Source organism: Ranitomeya variabilis, chromosome 2 (genome assembly GCF_051348905.1).
Source record: "Ranitomeya variabilis isolate aRanVar5 chromosome 2, aRanVar5.hap1, whole genome shotgun sequence".
Classification (NCBI taxonomy): Eukaryota; Metazoa; Chordata; class Amphibia; order Anura; family Dendrobatidae; genus Ranitomeya; species Ranitomeya variabilis.
The window spans coordinates 845763840-845786705 of NC_135233.1; the positions used below are offsets into that span (position 1 = coordinate 845763840).

The following is a 22866-nucleotide window of genomic DNA, read 5'->3' on the forward strand; positions in this document are numbered from 1 at the left end:
ATGCTGCCTGGGGCCCCTGTGCTCTGCCTGGGGCCCCTGTGCTCTACCTGGGACCACTGTGCTCTGCCTGGGGCCCCATATGCTGCCTGGGGCCCCTGTGCTCTGCCTGGGGCCCCTGTGCTCTGCCTGGGGCCACTGTGCTCTGCCTGGGGCCCCATAGGCTGCCTGGGGCCCCTGTGCTCTGCCTGGGACCACTGTGCTCTGCCTGGGGCCCCATATGCTGCCTGGGGCCCCTGTGCTCTGCCTGGGGCCACTGTGCTCTGCCTGGGGCCCCATATGCTGCCTGGGGCCCCTGTGCTCTGCCTGGGGCCCCATATGCTGCCTGGGGCCCCTGTGCTCTGCCTGGGGCCCCTGTGCTCTGCCTGGGGCCCCATGTTCTGCCTGGGGCCCCTGTGCTCTGCCTGGGGCCACTGTGCTCTGCCTGGGGCCCCATGTTCTGCCTGGGGCCACTGTGCTCTGCCTGGGGCCCCATAAGCTGCCTGGGGCCCCTGTGCTCTGCCTGGGACCACTGTGCTCTGCCTGGGGCCCCATATGCTGCCTGGGGCCCCTGTGCTCTGCCTGGGGCCACTGTGCTCTGCCTGGGGCCCCATATGCTGCCTGGGGCCCCTGTGCTCTGCCTGGGACCCCTGTGCTCTGCCTGGGGCCCCATGTTCTGCCTGGGGCCCCTGTGCTCTGCCTGGGGCCACTGTGCTCTGCCTGGGGCCCCATATGCTGCCTGGGGCCCCTGTGCTCTGCCTGGGGCCCCATATGCTGCCTGGGGCCCCTGTGCTCTGCCTGGGGCCCCATATGCTGCCTGGGGCCCCTGTGCTCTGCCTGGGGCCCCATATGCTGCCTGGGGCCCCTGTGCTCTGCCTGGGGCCCCTGTGCTCTGCCTGGGGCCCCATGTTCTGCCTGGGGCCCCTGTGCTCTGCCTGGAGCCACTGTGCTCTGCCTGGGGCCCCATATGCTGCCTTGGGCCCCTGTGCTCTGCCTGGGGCCCCATATGCTGCCTGGGGCCCCTGTGCTCTGCCTGGGGCCACTGTGCTCTGCCTGGGGCCCCATAGGCTGCCTGGGGCCCCTGTGCTCTGCCTGGGACCACTGTGCTCTGCCTGGGGCCCCATATGCTGCCTGGGGCCCCTGTGCTCTGCCTGGGGCCACTGTGCTCTGCCTGGGGCCCCATATGCTGCCTGGGGCCCCTGTGCTCTGCCTGGGTGTAGGACACTGGTGACGTCACTTATCTCCGGACATTAGCTCCGGACATTAGCTCCGGACATTAGCTCCGGACATTAGCTCCGGACAAAGCCACGGAAGTTGGCACAAATTGCAGGAAGTAGTATTCTAGGCAATTATATATTAGATATTCTAGGTTCTTCAAAGTAGCCACCTTTTGCTTTGATGACTGCTTTGCACATTCTTGGCATTCTCTTGATGAGCTTCAAGAGGTAGTCACCGGGAATGGTTTTCACTTCACAGGTGTGCCCTGTCAGGTTAAATAAGTGGGATTTCTTGCCTTATAAATGGGGTTGGGACCATCAGTTGTGTTGTGCAGAAGTCTGGTGGATACACAGCTGATAGTCCTACTGAATAGACAGTTCGAATTTGTATTATGGCAAGAAAAAAGCAGCTAAGTAAAGAAAAACGGGTGGCCATCATTCCACAAAATATTGATTTCTGAACTCTTCCCGAGTTAAAACATCAGTATTGTTGTTTCTAAATGATTTTGAACTTGTTTTCTTTTATTTGAGGTCTGAAAGCACTTTTTTTTTATTTTTACCATTTTTCTTTGTCAGAAAAAAAATACAAAATTTATTGCTTGGAAATTCGGAGACATGTTGTCAGAAGTTTATAGACTAAAACAACAATTTGCGTTTTACTCCAAAATATACCTATAAAGAGAAAAATCAGACAAACTGCACATTTTGCAGTGGTCTCTTAACCTCTTTCTGACCTCGGACGGGATAGTACGTACGAGATCAGATACCGCGCTTTGATGCAGGGCTCCGGTGGTGAGCCCGCATCAAAGCCGGGACTTATCAGCTGTTTTGAACAGCTGACATCTGCCCGCAATAGCGGCGGGTGAAATCGCGATTCACCCGCCGCTATTAGCTAGTTAAATGCCGCTGTCAAACGCGGACAGCGGCATTTAACCGGCGCTTCTGGCCGGGCGGCCGGAAATGAGCGCATCGCCGACCCCCGTCACATGATCGGGGGTCAGCAATGCTTCTGCAGTGTAACCATAGAGGTCCTTGAGACCTCTATGGTTACTGATGCCGGCCTGCTGTGATTGCCACCCTGTGGTCGGCGTTCATAGCACACTTGCATTTCTGCTGCATAGCAGCGATCTGATGATCGCTGCTATGTAGCAGCCGTTCGCGTTGTGCCAGCTTCTAGCTTCCATGGAGGCTATTGAAGCATGGCAAAAGTAAGAAAAAAAAGTTACAAAACATGTGAAAAAAATAAAAAATATATAAAAGTTTAAATCACCCCCCTTTCGCCCCATTCAAAATAAATCAATAAAAAAAAAATCGAACCTACACATATTTGGTATCGCCGCGTTCAGAATTGCCCGATCTATCAATAAAAAAAAGGATTAAAATGATCGCTAAACGGCGTAGCGAGAAAAAAATTCAAAACGCCATAATTACGTTTTTTGGTCGCTGCGACATTGCATTAAAATGCAATAACGGGCGATCAAAAGAACATATATGCACTGAAATGCTATCATTAAAAACGTCAGCTCAGCACGCAAAAAATAAGCCCTCCCCCGACCCCAGAGCATGAAAAATGGAGACGCAACAGGTATCGGAAATTGGCACAATTTTTTTATTTTTAATTTTTTTAGCAAAGTTTGGAATTTTTTTTCACCACTTAGATAAAAAATAACCTAGTCATGTTAGGTGTCTATGAACTCATAATGACCTGGAGAATCATAGTGGCAGGTCAGTTTTAGCATTTAGTGAACCTAGTAAAAAAGCTAATCAAAAAACAAGTGTGGGATTGCACTTTTTTTGCAATTTCACTGCACTTGGAATTTTTTTACCGTTTTCTAGTACACGACATGCTAAAACCAATGATGTCGTTCAAAAGTACAACTTGTTTCGCAAAAAATAAGCCCTCACATGGCCATATTGACGGAAAAATAAAAAAGTTATGGCTCTGGAAAAGGGGAGCAAAAAACGAACACTGAAAAACGGAAAATCCCAAGGTCATGAAGGGGTTAATTTTTTCCAGAGCTGTATATACGCATAGAATACATAGGTAAATAGATGTCAGTGACACACACATATATATAGATGTATATATATTACATAGATAGAAGAATAGCCAGTAATTCATCTGCCATGTTCTGTAAAATCACTGCCGGAGCCGACAGGATAGAAGAGATGGACTACATACAGTAAATACAAATAGAATAGGTAGATATACAGATGTCAGGGACACATACAATTAGTACAGTGTGTGTGCAGCTTACTGTATATGTATGTAATTCATAAAAAAATATTTTTCGGAAAAAAATGGCATTGGCTCCCGCACAATTTTCGTAACCAGCAGAGGGAAAGCCAATGCCTAGGGGCAGATGTTTATAGCCTGGGAAGGGGGTAATACCCATGGAGCTTCCTAGGCTATTAATATCAGCTCACAGCTGTATAATTAGCTTTTACTGGCTATTAAAAGGGGGACCCCCCAAAAAATGACGTGGGGTCCCCCTATAATTAATAACCAGCAAAGGCTATGCAGACAGCTGTAGGCTGATACTAATAGCCTAGGAATGGGCCATGGATACTGGCCTCCCCCCAGGCTAAAAACATCAGCTCTCAGCCACCCCAGAAAGCGCACATCTCTAAGATGTGCCAATTCTGGCACATAGCCTCGCTCTTCCCACTTGCCCTGTAGCGGTGGCAATTGGGGTAATAGTTGGGGGGTTGATGTCACCGTCAGCCCGAGGTTAGTAATGGAGAGACGTCAATAAGATGCCCCCATTACTAACCCCAATAGTCACATTGTAAGAAAACAGACACCCAGAAAAAAAGTCATTTAATTGAAAGAAAGACACAGACTCCTTTAATATTATTACCTAGCTGAAGAGCCCGGCGTTGCCTGGGCATAGTAAATATCTGTAGTTAGTTATAGCACCTCACTTCTCTTATTTTCCCATCACGCCTCTCATTTTCCCCCTCACACCTCTCATTTTCCCCCTCACTCCTCTTATTTTCCCCCTCACTCCTCTCATTCCCCCCTCACTCCTCTCATTCCCCCCTAACACTTGTCATTTCGACCTCACATCTGTCATTTTCCGATCACTCCACTATTTTCCCTCACTCCTCTCATTTTGCACTCACACCTTTTCATTTTTACCTCACACCCCTCATTTTCCCCTCAGTATATACCGTACATGTTTGTCATCTCCCTTATATATAGTATACACCTGTATGTCATCTCCTGTATATAGTATATATCTGTATGTCATCTCCCCTGTAAATAGTATATACCTGCTGTATGTCATCTCCTGTATATTGTATATACCTGTGTCATCTCCTGTATATAGTATATACCTGTATGTCATCTCTTCTGTATATACTATATACCTGTATGTCATCTCCTATATATAGTATATACCTGTATGTCATCTCCTGTATATAGTATATACCTGTATGTCATCTCCCCTGTATATAGTATATATCTGCTGTATGTCATCTCCTCTATATACCTATGTGTCATCTCCTCTTTTATATAGTTTATACCTGTATGTCATCTCCTCCTGTGTATAGTATATACCTGTGTGTCATCTCCCCTATATATAGTATATATGTGTGTGTCATCTCCCCTGTATATAGTATATGCCTGTGTGTCATCTCCTCCTGTATATAGTATATATCTGTGTGTCATCTCCTCCTGTATTAGACTTCGTTCACACGTTATTTGCTCAGTATTTTTACCTCAGTATTTGTAAGCTAAATTGGCAGCCTGATAAATCCCCAGCCAACAGGAAGCCCTCCCCCCTGGCAGTATATATTAGCTCACACATACACATAATAGACAGGTCATGTGACTGACAGCTGCCGTATTTCCTATATGGTACAGTTGTTGCACTTGTAGTTTGTCTGCTTATTAATCAGATTTTTATTTTTGAAGGATAATCCTAGACTTGTGTGTGTTTTAGGGCGAGTTTCATGTGTCAAGTTGTGTGTGTTGAGTTGCACGTGGCGACAAGCATGTAGCGACTTTTGTGAGATGAGTTTTGTGTGGCGACTTGCGTGTAGCAACTTTTTGTGTGTCGAGTTGCATGTGACAGGTTAGTGTAGAAAGTTGTGTGCAGCAAGTTTTGCGCATGGCGAGTTTTGTGCGTGGCGAGTTTTATGTGTGGTGCGTTTTGAGTATGTGCAAGTTTTGTGTGAGGCAACTTTTGCATGTGTTGCAACTTTTGTGCATGTGGCAATTTTTCCACGTGTGCAAGTTTTGCGTGTGGCGAGTTTTCCATGAGGTGAGTTTTGCACGTGTGGCGAGTTTTGCGTGAGCCTAGTTTTGCATGTAGCGAGTTTTGCATGTGGCGAATTTTGCGCGTGGCGAGTTTTGAGCGGCGACTTTTGTGTTTCGACTTTTATGTGGCGAGGTTGGTGTATGTGTGGTGAAATGTGCGCTGAGGGTGGTATATGTGTTAGAGCACGTGGTAGTGTGTGGCGCATTTTGTGTGTGTGTTCATATCCCCGTGTGTGGTGAGTATCCCATATCGTGGCCCCACCTTAGCAACTGTATGGTATGTACTCTTTGGCGCCATCGCTCTCATTCTTTAAGTCCCCCTTGTTCACATCTGGCAGCTGTCAATTTGCCTCCAACACTTTTCCCTTCACTTTTTCCCCATTATGTAGATAAGGGCAAAATTGTTTGGTAAATTGGAACGCGCGGGGCTAAAATTTTGCCTCACAACATAGCCTATGATGCTCTCAGGGTTCAGATGTGTGACTGTGAAATATTTTGTGGCTGTAGCTGCGACGGTGCAGATGCCAATCCCGCACATACACACACACATACACACACACACATTCAGCTTTATATATTAGATCAAACCATACTTACGACCTCACTTATTCCCACATTGAAAACCTCTGGAATGTAATCAAGAAGATGATGGATGGTCACGAGCCATCAAACAAAGAACTGCTTAAATGTTTGCACCAGAAGCAGTGTGAAAGACTGGTGGAAAGCATGCCAAGACGCATGAAAGCTGCGATTAAAAATCATGGTTATTCCACAAAATATTGATTTCTGAACTCTTCCTGAGTTAAAACATCAGTATTGTTGTTTCTAAATGATTATTAACTTGTTTTGTTTGCATTATTTGAGGTCTGAAACCACTGTTTGTTTGTTTTTTTAATTTTGATCATTTTTCTTTGTCCGAAAAAAAATACAAAATGTATTGCTTGGAAATCCAGGACTTGTCCGACTCTCCTGCATCAAAATCGGACCAATTTGAAAATTGGTGTGTCTCCAGCCTTTGAAGGAAATCGGCAAGGAAGTTGATCCAATCATCTTGGAGAACTAATCACAGATCTTCTGTGGATGTACTGTAGAGATACACAAACTCTTCTGTTTCTTCATGTAATCCAAGAAAGACTCAATGATGTTGAGATCAAGGCTCTGTGGAGGCAAATCTTTGAACTGATTGAAGATTTTTATTAATGAAATTGGCTGCATGTTTGGGGTTGTTGTAAACAGAAAAGATTGGAGCATACTCGTACTCTAAAAGAGAGGGAGAAGTCTTTAATCAATAATTAATTACATACAAGGCAGCACATAAGTAAAAAACCATATCAATGACAGAGCTATTTAGATCAGATATCGGGTGCACAGAAAGAAATGTGGTGTAGCACCACAGATATAATGTTATCAGGGAGAACCTAACATTGAAACAAGTCAGATCAACTAGTCACATAAGTAATAACATCTTGGCCCCCTGAGGAAGCCTTCATGAAATGTGAGTAGGAGCAGTCTGTGTGGCACCACAGATATGAATATGGGTAAGAGTTAGTGATTTGTAGGATTGATGCCACCATCATCAATGTTATGACTTATGTGACTAGTTGATCTGACCATATATACTCTTACCTGTTTTCATTGATGTGGTTTCATGAATCTGCTATAACATTTTTGTTGAACTAGTAGCACTATCATTTTACATAGAAACTTTAAATTTTTATGCCCTTAGCCCCTTTGCAACATGTGCCGTACTAGTACGGCGCATGTTGCTTCTCTCCCTTTGATGTGGGCTCTGGCGGTGAGCCCACATTTTTCCCGGCACATGTCAGCTGTCCTTCCCGGCACATGTCAGCTGTCCTTCCATATACACATTTCCATGGATCTAACAATAGTAATCAGAATTAAAACTTCTATTGATTAATTTGCAATTTGAAAATTATACTCGTGAAAGGATTTTTTGATTCCAGAAAACACCTTTCATCTAGCTGCTGTTTGTTAAAAAAAAGCATTTGTCTTTACAAACCCTTCTTAAGTCCCATTCCGAGTATCGTTTGCTGCTCCTGTCTGTTATTGTCTACAGTTCTGACGTCATGTAGAGAGCACCGCAGTCAATAACTGAGGTGAGCGGCTTGTGCTGTCAATTCCAGCAGAGTCTCTGCACTTAGTTATTGGCTACAATGCTATTGGCGTGACATCAGCGCTACAAACAATAGCAGACATGGGGAGCAGGTAGGAAAATCTTAGCTGGACCCAAAGAGGGTGAGTAAAGCATGGTTTGTTTCTTCAAACAAGCTGCAGCTGGGGAAAAGGTGCTTTCTGAAACCGGAAAAAAACAATTTAAAAAGTCGAACTTGACTTCTCTATGCCCCTTCTAAGAACCAAAATTACAAATATCCAAAGGTGTCTTTAGTGTACAACTGTAAAGTTTCTCATTTTAAATTATAGGGAAAGATTTCCTAACAAGTATACAAGCCAGAATTCTGGCATACATAATATGTGACATTTATTAGGCTATGTGCACACCATGCGGATTTGTTTTTCTGCGCAGAAACGCTGCAGATCTGCACTGTGATGTACAGTATAATGTTATTCAATGGGAAAAAAAAAAGCTGTGCACATGGTGCAGAAAAATCAGTGTGGAATTGCTGCGGATTTCAAAGAAGTGCATGTCACATCTTTTGTGCGTATCTGCAGCGTTTCTGCACCCCTCCATGATAAAAATCTACAGTGGCAAAAACCGCTGAAAATCCACACAAAATCCGCATCAATTCCACGTAAAAAACGCACAAAATCCGCATAAAAACCACGGCAAATCCGCGGCTGCGGATTCTGCCAGGAGATGCGGATTTTGTGCAGAAAATTCTGCACCTCTTTTCCTACGTGTGCACATAGCCTTAAGGGTTTTAGAAAGCTACAAAAGCTGTTGTGACCCAGGATGTTTGTAAAACAGACCAAATTTGCTGAACATGTTCTCCAATTTGTCCTACAAAGTGGTTTCAAAGTAGCCAAGAAATATATGGTGTGGGCTTAGACTAAACAGTCTCGTGCGGATTTATCATTCAGTGTGAGCCATTGTTATGGATGTGGTTGGTTTTAATACTATCTTGTCTTGAGGGTCATTCAGACATCAGTTTTTCTCATACAACTTCTATCCATTTTTCACAGATGAGCTAATATGTACAAGTTCTATGGGGGCTGTTCACATGTCCGTGTATTTTTGCGGACTGAATGTTCCACACAAAATCACGGAGATGTGTCCAAGTTTTGATCCAAGCCTCAGATCATACTCTCCAATGCACTGGATCTGTGAAAAAATCTGACAGCACTTTTATGTTATTCGTGTGCTATCCTATTCATGGACTGCTTTATACGAGAAACCTCCATCAGTTTTTGTTTTTCAATCAAGAAAAACTGATGAAACTTTGATTAAACTCTAAGGGTATGTGTCCACGTTCAGGATTGCATCACAATTTGGTCAGGATTTTTCATCAGTATTTGTAAGCCAAAACCAGGAGTGGAACAATTAGAGGAAAAGTATAACAGAAACATATGCACCACTTCTGCATTTATCACCCACTCCTGGTTTTGGCTTACAAATACTGATGAAAAATCCTGATCAAATCCTGATGCAATCCTGAACGTGGACACATATGCAGCGCCCCAGAGTCCTGGTCGTTGCAGTAACGTCGCTCTGCCGCTAGGGAAGTGATGTTGCGTCTGATTGCACTAAAGGAGTTCACCTGACCAGGTAACACTCACACTACACTTCACACTCCGGCCACCAGGGGGGGTGGTTCTATCTAGTAGGCCACTCCTCACTCTGGTAAAACTGGGGGTTGGACAGGAAGACAGTGAGAAGTAACTGGGAAGAGCTAGAGAGAGGACCTGTCAGGGATGGGATCCTGGCAGACTCCTAAGAGAACAACGCAACTAGTGAGCAACGGGAATACAGCAAAGAGGCAATAGGACCAGAAGGAGTCGTGCTGAAAGATCGAGGCAACATCCTTCTGAGGCGCAAACAGTCGGTGGCCGGAACGCCGAGAAAGTAAGAGACTTTAAGCATTACTTCAAACCACGGCAGGACAGCCAATTATAGGTTGGCTGTCCCACTTAAACACCTAAGCAGACAACGGACGCAGCTGTGGGAGAGGGGCGGCTCTAGAGTCCCGGAAGAACTCCAGGCCTACCCCGTCATACGGGTGCGTCCTGCCATATCATCTGGGGGACGGAGAGAGAACGAACATCAGAGACAGACAGAATCAGTTGTGAGGACTATCCCGGGGTGCTCAGCAGGGAAGGACTACAACACATAGGCGCTAGCAGGTAGACGCTGATTCTCACCTGTCAAGGGGAACTCCTAATGTGCCTTTGGACCGGCCGGTCTCAGACAGCTCGGTTAACAGTGCTCTGGATTGGCTAACTCGAAGCCTTCAGTAAAGAGGTAAAGAGACTGCAACCTGGTGTCCTCGTTATTTACTGTGACCGGCACTGCACCACACTACCACCACCATCCACACCTATTATTGGGCGCCCCTCAGCAGGGTCACGGACCGGGTCTAGCCACCGTGACAACCCCAGAACAGAGACTCAGAGGCCCGGTACCGGGTACCCCTCGGCCCTGCGGCAGTGGGGGTGCTACAACTTGGCGTCATGAACAGGATCCACTTAAGCCTGAAGAATCAGGTCATGTGTGCCTTGGAACTGTGATTTGTTGTGCTTGGACTGTGACTTATTGCAAAGACTGTGCATTGCCAATTGCTGCCAAGGGTTCCCGCCACAATTCGCCATTGCCGCGCACGGAGGGAGGAGCCTTAGCTTCGTGGGCGGAACCGGTCAAAAGAAGCGCGGAACGAGAAAGCGCGGTAAAGTGCCAACCCCGGAAGAGGAACTCCGACCTCCAGCAGGTTAGTGGGAGGAAGGGACAGCCATGTCCGAGTCAGGGGAGGCGGCGGTCGCAGCCGTGAACGCAGAGGCAGCTCCGGTCCCCTTAGCGGATGTAGCCGCGGCCCTAATATCACCACCGGTGGCCGCAGAGCCCGCTGCCCCCATCAACCAGTCGGACACTGCCGCTACCACAAAGGCCATAATGCCCTTCTCTATGCCATACCTGCCCGGAGCGGCCTGGCTCCCGCGATACTCCGGGGAGTCGCACACATTAACTGACTTTAAAGAGGGAATCTGCAGCCTGCTCGAGTTCTATCCCCTGACGGAGCCACAGAAGGTTCATATGATAATCGGCCAACTCTTCGGGGCGGCTCTGAGAGAAGTGAAGTCCTGGCCCGCCGCGGATAAGGGAACTGCGCAGCAGGTCTTTGCAAAGCTCAAAGCCACCTTTGATACCCGCACTGCTACAGAAATTAAACTGACTTTCTATGGATGCAAACAGAGACCGCAGGATAGCTTACGGGACTATGCCCTTAATCTCCAGGAGGCGCTGCGGGCCATTAAGCAGAGTGACCCCGGCAGCATGCAAGATGAGGATAAACTCCTGAAAGAGCGGTTCATTGAGGGGCTCCTGTGCAGTCACCAAAGGAGCCAATTACACTTCCTGGCCATGCAGAATCCAGACTTGACTTTTGCGCAATTCAAGGATAAAGCTATCCAGGCGCTGCAGGAGCGACAACCCAGCTGCACAATACCACCCAGGCGTCCCGCTCTCACATACCACCAGGAGGTGGCGTCGGATGCCCCAGTTGCCGCCGAGGCCGACGCCCAGAGCCTAGGGGACGACTCCCCTGCAGGACTCCGCCTCCAGATGCAGGAGCTGACCAAGAGCGTTGCTGCCCTGGCCCGGACGGTGCAGTCCCTACAGGAGGCCCCCAAGGAGAAGATCCAGCTGGCCTCCAGACCAGAAGATGTCCCCTGATTGCAACAGAGGAGGACTCCACCGACCAGAGGCCGGGACAGCGATCGCTTCCATCCGGACGGACGACCCATTTGCCGCCGCTGTCACCAGGTGGGCCACCTTGCAAGGTACTGTCCTTTAAACGAGCAACCCCTGGGGCAAAGGGCCAACCCCCAGGAGTAGGACGATCAGGCCCGCAGCATTGGAGAGCTAAATACGTTGGAGGGCGACCAGTTCTTCCTGTTGTGGTCGACGGTATCCCCATGAATGCTCTGCTGGACACCGGTTCTCAGGTGACGACTATGCCTTACGTGCTTTATAAACGGTATTGGGAGGACACCGATATTACTCGTGGCCCCGATGACGATGTCACCATCATAGCCAGTAATGGTCAGCCGTTGCCACAAGTGGGATATAAAGAGGTCACCATCAAGGTGGGGCGGGTGGAACTGAAGGCCCAAGGGATTGTGATTGTTGATATTGACCGCCGTGAATGTAATCCTATGATGACCATCGGTACTATTGTTATAGAAAATTGTCTTGCAGAAGTTATTGTTTTGTTGCAACAGGTAGCAGAAACCGCTGGCCATAGTGAACAACGCGCCCTGCAAAAAGAAATCAGAGCTCTGATGCAGAGACAGCAGGTAGAGTTGACTGGTGGTGAGATTGGTCGTGTCACTGTGAGTGATTCAAACCCCATCGCGATACCCCCCAGGAGTGAGATGTTAATATGGTGTCGGGCAGCCATAGGCCTCAGGGGTAAGGACTACCAGGCCTTGGTAGAACCCGTATACTCAGACAATAGGCCTACTATCCTGACAGCCCGGGGGGTGGTCGACGTCCGCCAAGGGAGGGTGCCCGTACGTGTCCTCAATTGTGGGGAGGAAGAGGTCCACCTCACCAAGTATGCCACGCTCGCCAAACTGTTCGCTGTCAATAACAGTGTGATACAGACACCTGAACCCTTGGTCCCGTCAAACGTGGCGGAGGACAACGGTTCTGCAGGGCACTCGAAAGATTGGTGTCGGGAATTGCATGTGGGCACTGACTCTACCCCATCCCATCAGAAACAGGGGGCCTACAGGGTGGTCCACGAGTACGAGCAGGTATTCAGCAAACACTCCTTAGATTTTGGACAGGTGAAAGGGATCCAACATCACATCCCCACGGGAGATCACCAACCCATAAAAGAGAGATATCGCCCTGTACACCCAGCTCATTACCAGTGTGCCAAGGACATGTTGCGAGAAATGAAAGAGGCCGGGGTGGTGAGAGACAGTTGTAGCCCCTGGGCAGCTCCATTAGTCCTTGTTAAAAAGAAGGATGGTACAATGAGGATGTGTGTTGATTACAGGCAGTTGAATCGCATTACACATAAGGACGCATACCCACTGCCCAGGATAGAGGAGTCTCTGGCTGCCTTAAAATCTGCTAACTACTTCTCTACCTTAGATCTCACCAGTGGGTACTGGCAGGTTCCCGTGGCGGAGGCGGACAAGGAGAAGACGGCCTTCACGACACCGATGGGTCTCTGCGAATTTAACTACATGCCCTTCGGATTGTGCAATGCCCCGGGGACGTTTCAGAGGATGTTGGAGTGCTGTCTGGGGCACAAGAACTTTGAAACCGTAATGCTGTATTTGGATGATGTCATTGTCTTCTCTAAGACCTACAAAGACCATCTGAAGCACCTGGCTGAGGTGTTTGAAGCCCTATTCAACTTTGGCTTAAAGGTGAAACCGTCCAAATGTCATCTGCTGAAACCTAAAGTGCAGTACCTGGGCCATGTGGTGAGCGCCGAAGGAGTGGCCCCAGACCCCGACAAGGTCACGGTGATCCAGGACTGGCCAAAGCCCAGCAACCTCCACGAAGTCCGGCAGTTCCTCGGGCTGGTAGGCTATTACCGGAGGTTCATTAAGGACTTCACCAAGAAGGCCGCGCCCTTGCAAGACCTGTTGGTGGGCCAATCGAAGAAGACCAAGGGGAGGAACACCCCATTTGATTGGAACGAGGGGCTGGAGGGATCCTTCACTTGCTTAAAGTCGGCACTGACGGGAGAAGAGGTACTGGCCTACCCCGAATACGACCAACCGTTTGTGCTGTACACGGATGCCAGCAATGTAGGATTGGGGGCCGTGCTGTCCCAGGTCCAGAAAGGCCAGGAGAGGGTAATCGCTTAGCCAGCAGGAAGCTTCGTCCCACGGAAAAGAACCCTGACAACTACAGTTCCTTTAAGCTGGAATTCCTTGCCATCGTCTGGGCAGTGACGGAGAGGTTCAAACACTACTTGGCCTCAGCGAAATTCACCGTCTTCACGGATAACAATCCGCTAACGCATCTGGATACCGCCAAACTCGGGGCCTTGGAACAGCGGTGGATGGCCCGACTGTCCAACTACGACTTCACCATCAAGTACCGGGCCGGACGCAAGAATGCGAATGCCGATGCCCTGTCCCGAATGCCCAATTTGCCCGAAACGGGAGAAGACCCGGAGGCACTTGAAGAGGTGGAGCTGCCTGCATTCCATCGCCCCAAAGCCACTCAGAACTCCCATCATGTGAAGAACAGGCACAAGAACCAACCGGATGTCCTGCTGAATCCCCTGCCCCACCATGGATGGGCGGGGACCCAGGATGGTGACCCCGCGGTCCGTCGGGTGAAAGAGCTCTTGACGCAGGCAGGGTTGCATCCCGGCCCAGACGATCCACAGTAGACCCAACAGCTGTGGAAGGGGAGAAGTAAACTGTTTATCCATGATGGCAAGCTGTGCCGGAGAGGCATCGACCCACGTACTCACAAATTGGTATGGCAGATAGTAGTGCCAAGGCGAGATGCGCCCATGGTTCTGGGAGCCTACCACGATGGAGCCGGACACTTCGGGTGGAAGAAGCTGGAGAGGCTACTCCGAGGGAGGTTCTATTGGATTGGCATGAAGAGAGCCATTGAGAAGTGGTGTCGAGAGTGCGGTCCATGTAGCCTACGCAGGAGGGACCATGGCAGCCAACGGGCTCCCTTGCAGCCTATCATCACCAAGCGGCCGCTCGAACTGGTCGCGCTGGATCATGTGAAGCTGACACCTAGCCGGTCAGGCTATGTCTACGCTCTTACCATCGTGGATCACTACTCCAGATTTTTGGTGGTTGTGCCTGTCAAGGACCTAACGGCCAGGACGGCCGCCAAGGCTTTCCAGCAGTACTTTTGTAGGCCCCATGGCTACCCGGAGAAGGTACTGACCGATCAGGGACCAGCCTTCGAAGCGGAAGTGTTCCAGGAGTTCTGCCAATTGTACGGGTGTAAGAAGATCAGGACCACACCGTACCATCCCCAAACCAATGGGATGTGCGAAAAGATGAACCAGGTGGTGATCGACTTACTAAAGACCTTGCCCGTAGAGGAACGGAACCTGTGGCCAACGAAGTTGCCTGACTTGTTGGACATATATAATCACATCCCAGTAAATTCCACCAACTGCACTCCAGCGTACCTGATGCGAGGAAGGTCTAGCAAGTTACCCGTTGATCTGGACATGGGGGTCCTAAACCCCGAAGATACCTCGCCGGATGCCGATTGGGATGCCGAGAGGCGGCAAAGGTACCGCAAGGTACAGGAGTGCGTGGAAAGAAGCCTTGCTCAGGCCAGGCAAAAACAGGAAAGGGACTACAACCAGCATGCCCCTGCAATTCCCTTGCCACCTGGTGAGCACGTACTCAAACAAAAGAGGAGGCTACACAAACTCGACGACCAATGGGAAGCGGAACCGTATACTGTCCTGCCATCCGATTTCGACAACACGAAGGTTTGCCTCATCAGCAAGGATGGAGGGGAGACCTCGACGGTGATATCCAGGGACCACCTTAAAGCCTGCCCTGATAAACTGAGAGCGAAGGAAATGGATCCAGGAACCTCCCCAACTGTAGAAAAGGAGAAGATGATCCACACTGTCCTTGGTGACTTTCCCCAGTCCTGGACTCAGATAAATCAGGCCATCGTGGTACCTGTTCTAACGTTCCCACAGCCGAACCCACCAGAACCAATGGTGGTACCAGATCATCTGGCCCCGCAACCTCAACAAGCCCTACCTGAAGATGCCGTGCCGACCGTTGAACTGGCAAATCCTCCCTCTGCTATCGGCGAGCCTGCCGTACCCACTGTTGCTAGCAGCAGCCCTGAGAACCCCAGCCTGCCAGTGCTACCCAGACGCACTAGAAGTGTAGCTAGAAGGCAGTGCACTACACCAGCAGTAGCAAGCATAGTGGGCCCTGTTAGGCCAGTAGCAACCCCTGCGCTGCGAAGGTCTACGCGCAGCACTCAGAATCAAACTCCCCTCCGCTACAAAACTTGGAGGTATTAGTGAGGGCTGCTATTTAGTTAACAATTGTTTGTGTGCATATCTTTTGTTGCAGGTTTTAAAATGGACAACGGAGTAATGGACAGTAGATTACTCCAAAAACTTCTAAAAGGGGACCCCTTTGTTTACCCGGGGTCCCCGCTGTTTCAACCACTGAACTGAGAGTCATAAACTGTGCATGACCTAACTTTTGCAACGTTCAAGAGTCCTCACCTCCCATAGAGGGAAGCACTGTTATGTTTAATTGTTTATGATGTTTCAAAATTTTGTGTGTTTTCTGTTAACATGTATTGTTGTTCTTATTTTCCCAGTCCGGGAGTACTGGATTTAACCGGGGGGGGAGTGCAGCGCCCCAGAGTCCTGGTCGTTGCAGTAACGTCGCTCTGCCGCTAGGGGAGTGATGTTGCGTCTGATTGCACTAAAGGAGTTCACCTGACCAGGTAACACTCACACTACACTTCACACTCCGGCCACCAGGGGGGGTGGTTCTATCTAGTAGGCCACTCCTCACACTCTGGTAAAACTGGGGGTTGGACAGGAAGACAGTGAGAAGTAACTGGGAAGAGCTAGAGAGAGGACCTGTCAGGGATGGGATCCTGGCAGACTCCTAAGAGAACAACGCAACTAGTGAGCAACGGGAATACAGCAAAGAGGCAATAGGACCAGAAGGAGTCGTGCTGAAAGATCAAGGCAACATCCTTCTGAGGTGCAAACAGTCGGTGGCCGGAACGCCGAGAAAGTAAGAGACTTTAAGCATTACTTCAAACCACGGCAGGACAGCCAATTATAGGTTGGCTGTCCCACTTAAACACCTAAGCAGACAACGGAGGCAGCTGTGGGAGAGGGGCGGCTCTAGAGTCCCGGAAGAACTCCAGGCCTACCCCGTCATATGGGTGCGTCCTGCCATATCATCTGGGGGACGGAGAGAGAACAAACATCAGAGACAGACAGAATCAGTTGTGAGGACTATCCCGGGGTGCTCAGCAGGGAAGGACTACAACACATAGGCGCTAGCAGGTAGACGCTGATTCTCACCTGTCAAGGGGAACTCCTAATGTGCCTTTGGACCGGCCGGTCTCAGACAGCTCGGTTAACAGTGCTCTGGATTGGCTAACTCGAAGCCTTCAGTAAAGAGGTAAAGAGACTGCAACCTGGTGTCCTCGTTATTTACTGTGACCGGCACTGCACCGCACTACCACCACCATCCACACCTATTATTGGGCGCCCCTCAGCAGGGTCACGGACCGGGTCTAGCCACCGTGACAACCCCAGAACAGAGACTCAGAGGCCCGGTACCGGGTACCCCTCGGCCCTGCGGCAGTGGGGGCGCTACAACTACTCTTAGGCTGCGTGTCCATGTTCAGGATGGCCGGCGCCCTTCTGGGATGCGATGATGCCGGATGTGTTAACTGTACACATCCGGGATCATCGCCCCCCTCCCATAGGGCCCTGTGTTATGCCTTGCGGGGACGCTGCGTCCCCGCAAGGTGTACGGACATGCTGCGATCTGAAAAGACGCGCAGCATGTCCGGAGTCGCAGTCCCGCCGCGTGCGGGTTTCCACGCATAGTGGACACGGGATTTCAAAAAATCCCCTCCACTATGCTGGAACATCTGGACGCTGCGTGTTTGACGCTGCAGCTCTGCGCAGCGTCAAACAAGCAGCGTTTACTGACCGTGGACACACAGCCTTATGGTAAACGGACACACTGACCAGAATCTGATCAACAACATTGAAGAAACGATTTTTTTTGGGTACAAGAAAAATCACTAACGCCTGAATGATCCTTAATTTATGCTATTCTGGTTAACTATTACACAGGTTTAGTAAATTCTCCCCAATGTGTTTTAAAACCTTTTACAGTTACAGGAATCCCAGCAATAAAAATCAGTAAACCAGTTTGAACGAAATGTGTATCATGTAGATGTTCCTGTAACATTACAGTTAGCACTTACTTTTTTCGTGTACACAGATGAGGTTCAGAAGGTCAGCTTCAGTGAATGGAATCAGTAGTCACCTGGCAAAAGACTAAAAAGATCCAGGTTTTATATAAGAAGATTAGAACCTAGGCCGCACCGCAATTAGAGATTAAAGAGGAAGTAACTTTTCCTGTAGGAGTTTGTCACGAGCTGTGGTTTGTCTTTTCAGGTTGTAAAATGTGCAATATTCAGAATTCAGTTCCAGTAGGTCCAGAATAAACATTTTGATATCAGTAACTGTGGACTGAGAGTGAGCTGTACAACACCATGTGGGATTTTTCAGTTTTGTCTTCAAGAATGCTTTGAGGAAGAGGAAGAGGAAGGAAGCTTATTTCATCTCACTGTTACTTCTGTATTTGGAAGGTCCCATACATGGTCCTAATGTTGGTCACTGCAGTCATTCACATAGCTGTATTTTTAAGCAGCATGCTCTATCGTTCTCAGCACTGGAACCACATTTTCTCTGCAGGAGTCATTGGAGTCTGGAAATTATCTGCCTCTTTTGTATCCGCCAGTTCATTTTTTGCCTGAGGCATCAAAAAAATTATAAGCACCTGTAGAAATATACAATGTTAAAAGCAGACTACACAATCTATATTCTATGTGCTTATTTATGTCCAGATGTCAGCCATTTCTTTAATCTTTAGGTCAGAGGTTTGTACATCCAGAATGCACTGAATGTTCCATCTAACATCCTTCAATTGAACTTGAATTTCTATGGATACATTGGGATTTAAGGGGTAAGGTTTCTCCTTTTGGAGAATGAAAAGTCAGTAGTGATGAGCAAGTGTGCTCGTTACTCGAGTTTTCCGAGCATGCTCTGAGTACCTTGGGCGATTCCCTAACAAACAGGCAATCCCCACATGTATTCAGGCTGTCTAACAGCCACAAATCATGCAGCTGCAGGAACACAAACATAATCTATGAGGACGGCAAAGATACTCGGAGAACACCCTAGCATGCTCAGAAAACTCGAGTAACGAGCACACGCGCTCATCACGAAAAGCCAGGTCTGGCATGCCAGTATGAAGAGACTTAAATGCTTTGCCTGATCCTCTCGGAAATTGAATATTCAAATTGTCTCTCCAGACAGGAAGAGTACTTGAACTCTAGTGCCACCTATTAGAAGCAGCAATCCTACAAGTCAATATCAACCCTTTAACGAGCCATGCAATATGACTTAGGATAAAAGCCAAACTAGAATCCCAGTTTGCAGACACTGTGTTTTAGGGTATTTCCCTTCATCAGAGCAAAGTATGAGCTCTGATTCGGCTAGGTGAGAGGCTAACACTGGGATCTAAGGGGTAAGGGTTCTCCTTGTAGAGAGTGACAAGCCAGGTCTGGAATGCCAGTATGAAGAGACTTAGGCTGTGTGCACACATTGCGGATTTGATTGCAGATCCGCAGCGTTTTTTGCCACGCATAATTGCATCAAATCCGCAGTGTAGTTCACAACCAATGTAAGTCTATGAGAATCGCAGACTTGATGTGCACATACTGCGGAAAAAAGCCGCACCAAAACGCAGCTTTTCTTTCCCGCAGCATGTCACTTCATTTGTGCGGAACTGCAGCGTTTCTGCACCCATAGACTTGCATTGAGTCAGGCACATCCGCAGCAAAACCGCAGATGTAAAAAAGATCTGCAGTTTTGCTGCGGATGTGGGTCCGAGAAACGCTGCAGTTCGGGAGGAGGGAAGTGTGTGGGTAGTGACTGTGTGCGTGTATGTGTGTGCGGGCGGGGTCTGCGGGCTGTCCGAGGGCCTGCCGAGGCATCTGCGGGCCTGTCCAGGGGATCTGCGGGCTGTTCGGGTGTGTGCGGGGCTGTCCGGGTGTGTGCAGCCCTGTCCTGGTGTGTGCGGGGGTCTTTGGTGTGTGTTTGTGCAGGCATCGTCCGATGAGACTACAAGTCCCATCGGGCTATGCCTGCTACAGTGACAGTGATTGACACATTGGCCAATGATGGGACAGTAGTAGTCCCATCATCCGGCTAATGTGTTGAATGTAAAAAAAAAACAAAACATACAGTACATACAACACACAGTACATATAACATACAACATATAACATACAGTACAAACAGCATGCAACATACAGTACATACAACATGCAACATACACCATGAAACATACAACACATACAGTACATATAACACAACATACAACATACAGTACATACAACATACAGTGTATACAACATACAGTACATACATACAACACATACATATAGACCTACAGTACATATACACAACGCATACAGTACATACAACATAGAGTACATACTCACCATCACCTTGATCCCCGAAACTATTGCTCACCTGTAAAAAATATTAAAATAATAAACAAACAATATACTCCCTAATTCGCATATATCCTTTTTAAAACGAGTGTCCCATGACAATCTCCCGTGGAGAGCAGCCACATCAGCTGATGCGACCACTCTCTAGGGGCTCCAGCAATACAATGACTGAGGTATCCTTCCGCAAGGTATTCCGCCGCTGTGAGAAATAGTCCCTATTCTCACTTGTGGCACTACTGTGTGGGAAAATTCCCACACTGCTTTGCCATAAAGTGAGACCCTGAACTCAGGTAACCTCTTCAGTGATGCATTGCAGGAGCCATTGTCTCCTGTCAGTGTGTCACTGAAGGTCTATAGAGCAGTGACATCACCCGATGTCACTGTTCTATAGGGAAGATCGTCGTGGGATACTCGTTATTAATTGGACTACGGCGGAAAGGGAGTATACGGTTGGTTTATTATTTTTAATTTTTTGCAGGCGATCGAGTATGGTAAGTATGGTGAAATTAAGAATATTAAAATACTTTTTTCTGGCTGTGTCTTTATTTTTTTTTAACTCTTTCACTATTATAGGATTAATAATGGATAGGCGTCTTATTGATGCCTCTACATTATCAACCGGGCTTAATGTCACCTTACAAGGTGACATTAACCCCTTATTACCCCATATCCCACCACTACAGGGGAGTGGGTAGAGAGGGGCTAAGTGCCAGAATTGGTGCATCTTACAGATGTGCCATTTCTGGGGCAACTGGGGTCTGGTATTTGTAGCTGGGGGGGCAAATATCCATGGCCCCTCTCTAGCTTATGAATATCAGCCCGCAGCTGTCTGTGTAGCCTTCCTGGCTATAAAATACAGGGGGACCCCACGTCATTTTTTTGGGGGTCCCCCTATTTTAATAGCCAGTAAAGGCTACGCAGACAGCTGCGGGCTGATATTCATAGCCTGGGAAGGGGCCATGGGTATTACCCCCTTCCCAGGCTACAAATATTGGCCGTCGGCTTTCCCCCTCTGGCGCAGAAAATTGCGCGGGAGCCCACGCCATTTTTTTTCCGATTTTTTCTTTTACTTAAACGTTCATTAATAAACATTGGCCTTGCTATTATACATCTATGGATAATCTATCTATACATATATTTATAGATAGATATATCTATAGATATATCTATCTAACTATCCATATATCTATCTACATCTATCCATAGATATATCTATCCAGATATATCTATAGATAGATATATGAATAGATATATCTATAGATGGATATATGAATAGATAGATCTATACATCTATCTATATGTAGATCTATCTATCCATCTCATTCCTTCTATCTATCTATCTATCTATCTATCTATCTGTCGATAGATAGAAGGAATGAGATAGATAGATGATAGATATAATAGATGATAGATAGAATAGATAGATAGAAGGAATGAGATAGATCTACAGATCGATAGATAATATCTATCCATCTATGTATATATCTATCTATAGATCTACAGTATCTATCCATCTCATTCCTTCTATCTATAGATCTATCTATATTTATATCTATTATTATTAGGCAGTTAACTGGTTCATGCAGCTTTACATGAACACCCGAGCCTTACACTATGGCTGGTCCAAATAACTAAAGCAATTGTTACCATCCACCTCTCGTGTCTCCCCTTTTCCTCATAGTTTGTAAGCTTGCGAGCAGGGCCCTCATTCCTCCTGGTATCTGTTTTGAACTGTGATTTCTGTTATGCTGTAATGTCTATTGTCTGTACAAGTCCCCTCTATAAGTTGTAAAGCGCTGCGGAATATGTTGGCGCTATATAAATAAAAATTATTATTACATTATTATTATTACCTATCTATCTGTCAATCTGTGTGAATGGAGTGTGGGTTGGACAAATGTAAAAGAGGAGGTTGGACACTAATGACATCACAAATCTTTTTTTTTCGTTCAATAATACATCTTTATTTAGCTTTCAAAAACGCATACAAAAATGCATTAAAATGTATTAAAAAATGAATAAAAACGAATCAAAAACTGCATCAAAACCGCGCAAAAAATGCATAAAAAGCATTAAAACGCATCAAAAAAGCAGCTGCGTTTTCTGCCAGGAGATGCAGATTTTGTGCAGAAAATTCTGCACCCAAATCTACAACGTGTGCACATAGCCTTAAAATGCTTCGCATGCTCCTCTGGGAAATTAAATAAGCAAATTGTTTCTTCAGAGAGGAAGAGAACTTGCACTTGGAAGTAGAAATCCCACAAGTCAATATCGACCCTTTTTTTGTTACCTTTAACTGGAATTCCAGACCTGTGTATGGGGCGAGGTCGCAAGACTGCAGATTTATCGATTTGGACCAAACAACCCCTTTAATTAGGTAGTAATGCAAATTGCTTTTAAAAACAAACAACTTTACAATTTACCTCCTTTTACCCCCTTCCTGCAAATAGATGTAACAGCACACCCAGATTGCAGGAGAAGGATGGCATGGGCACAGCAGTTGTGCCGTCCGCAGCAGGAGCCTCCTATTATGGCTCATTCAGATGGCCGTATAAATCGGACTGAGATTGAAATTCAGTCCATGGACTGGGGGGTGGCTTTCCCAACCCAAGCGTGACAGTTACATAGAAATATATGACGCTGTCGTGCACCCTTTAGTGCCACACGAAAGGCACTAAAGGGTGAAAGTTTATGTAGGGGCTTGTGAAATTATTTGCTTACAGGATATCTATATATCTATCCATCTATTCTATCTCTCTATATGTCTTTCTATATATGTACCGTATTTAAGATTGCTTTATTAGTTATAAAACTAGCTTAAATGACAGTATTACAGTATGTAAAAAATGATGTTAAAAACATATTGTATATGGATGTCATACGGATGCGAGTTGAGAAAAATCACATTGTACTCACATGACACTCGTCCTACTTTCTGGATCAAT

At 47.4% G+C, this 22866-nt stretch overlaps 1 long non-coding RNA gene across 3 annotated transcripts in view; it reads right to left on the reverse strand.

The window, feature by feature from the left end:
* Positions 1-4226: 4226 nt before the first annotated feature.
* The window catches only part of LOC143808000 (uncharacterized), a 57457-nt gene continuing 38817 nt past the window's right edge, over positions 4227-22866 (reverse strand). Inside the window, exons 4-6 of one of the 3 annotated variants that reach the window (XR_013221855.1) lie at positions 17603-18180; positions 4756-6717; positions 4227-4721 (exon numbers count right to left, since the gene is read on the reverse strand). This is a non-coding gene — a long non-coding RNA (uncharacterized LOC143808000). Of the gene's footprint in view, positions 6718-17602; positions 18181-22866 lie in introns of all 3 variants that reach the window. The other 2 variants (XR_013221856.1, XR_013221854.1) reach the window with 2 other exon arrangements.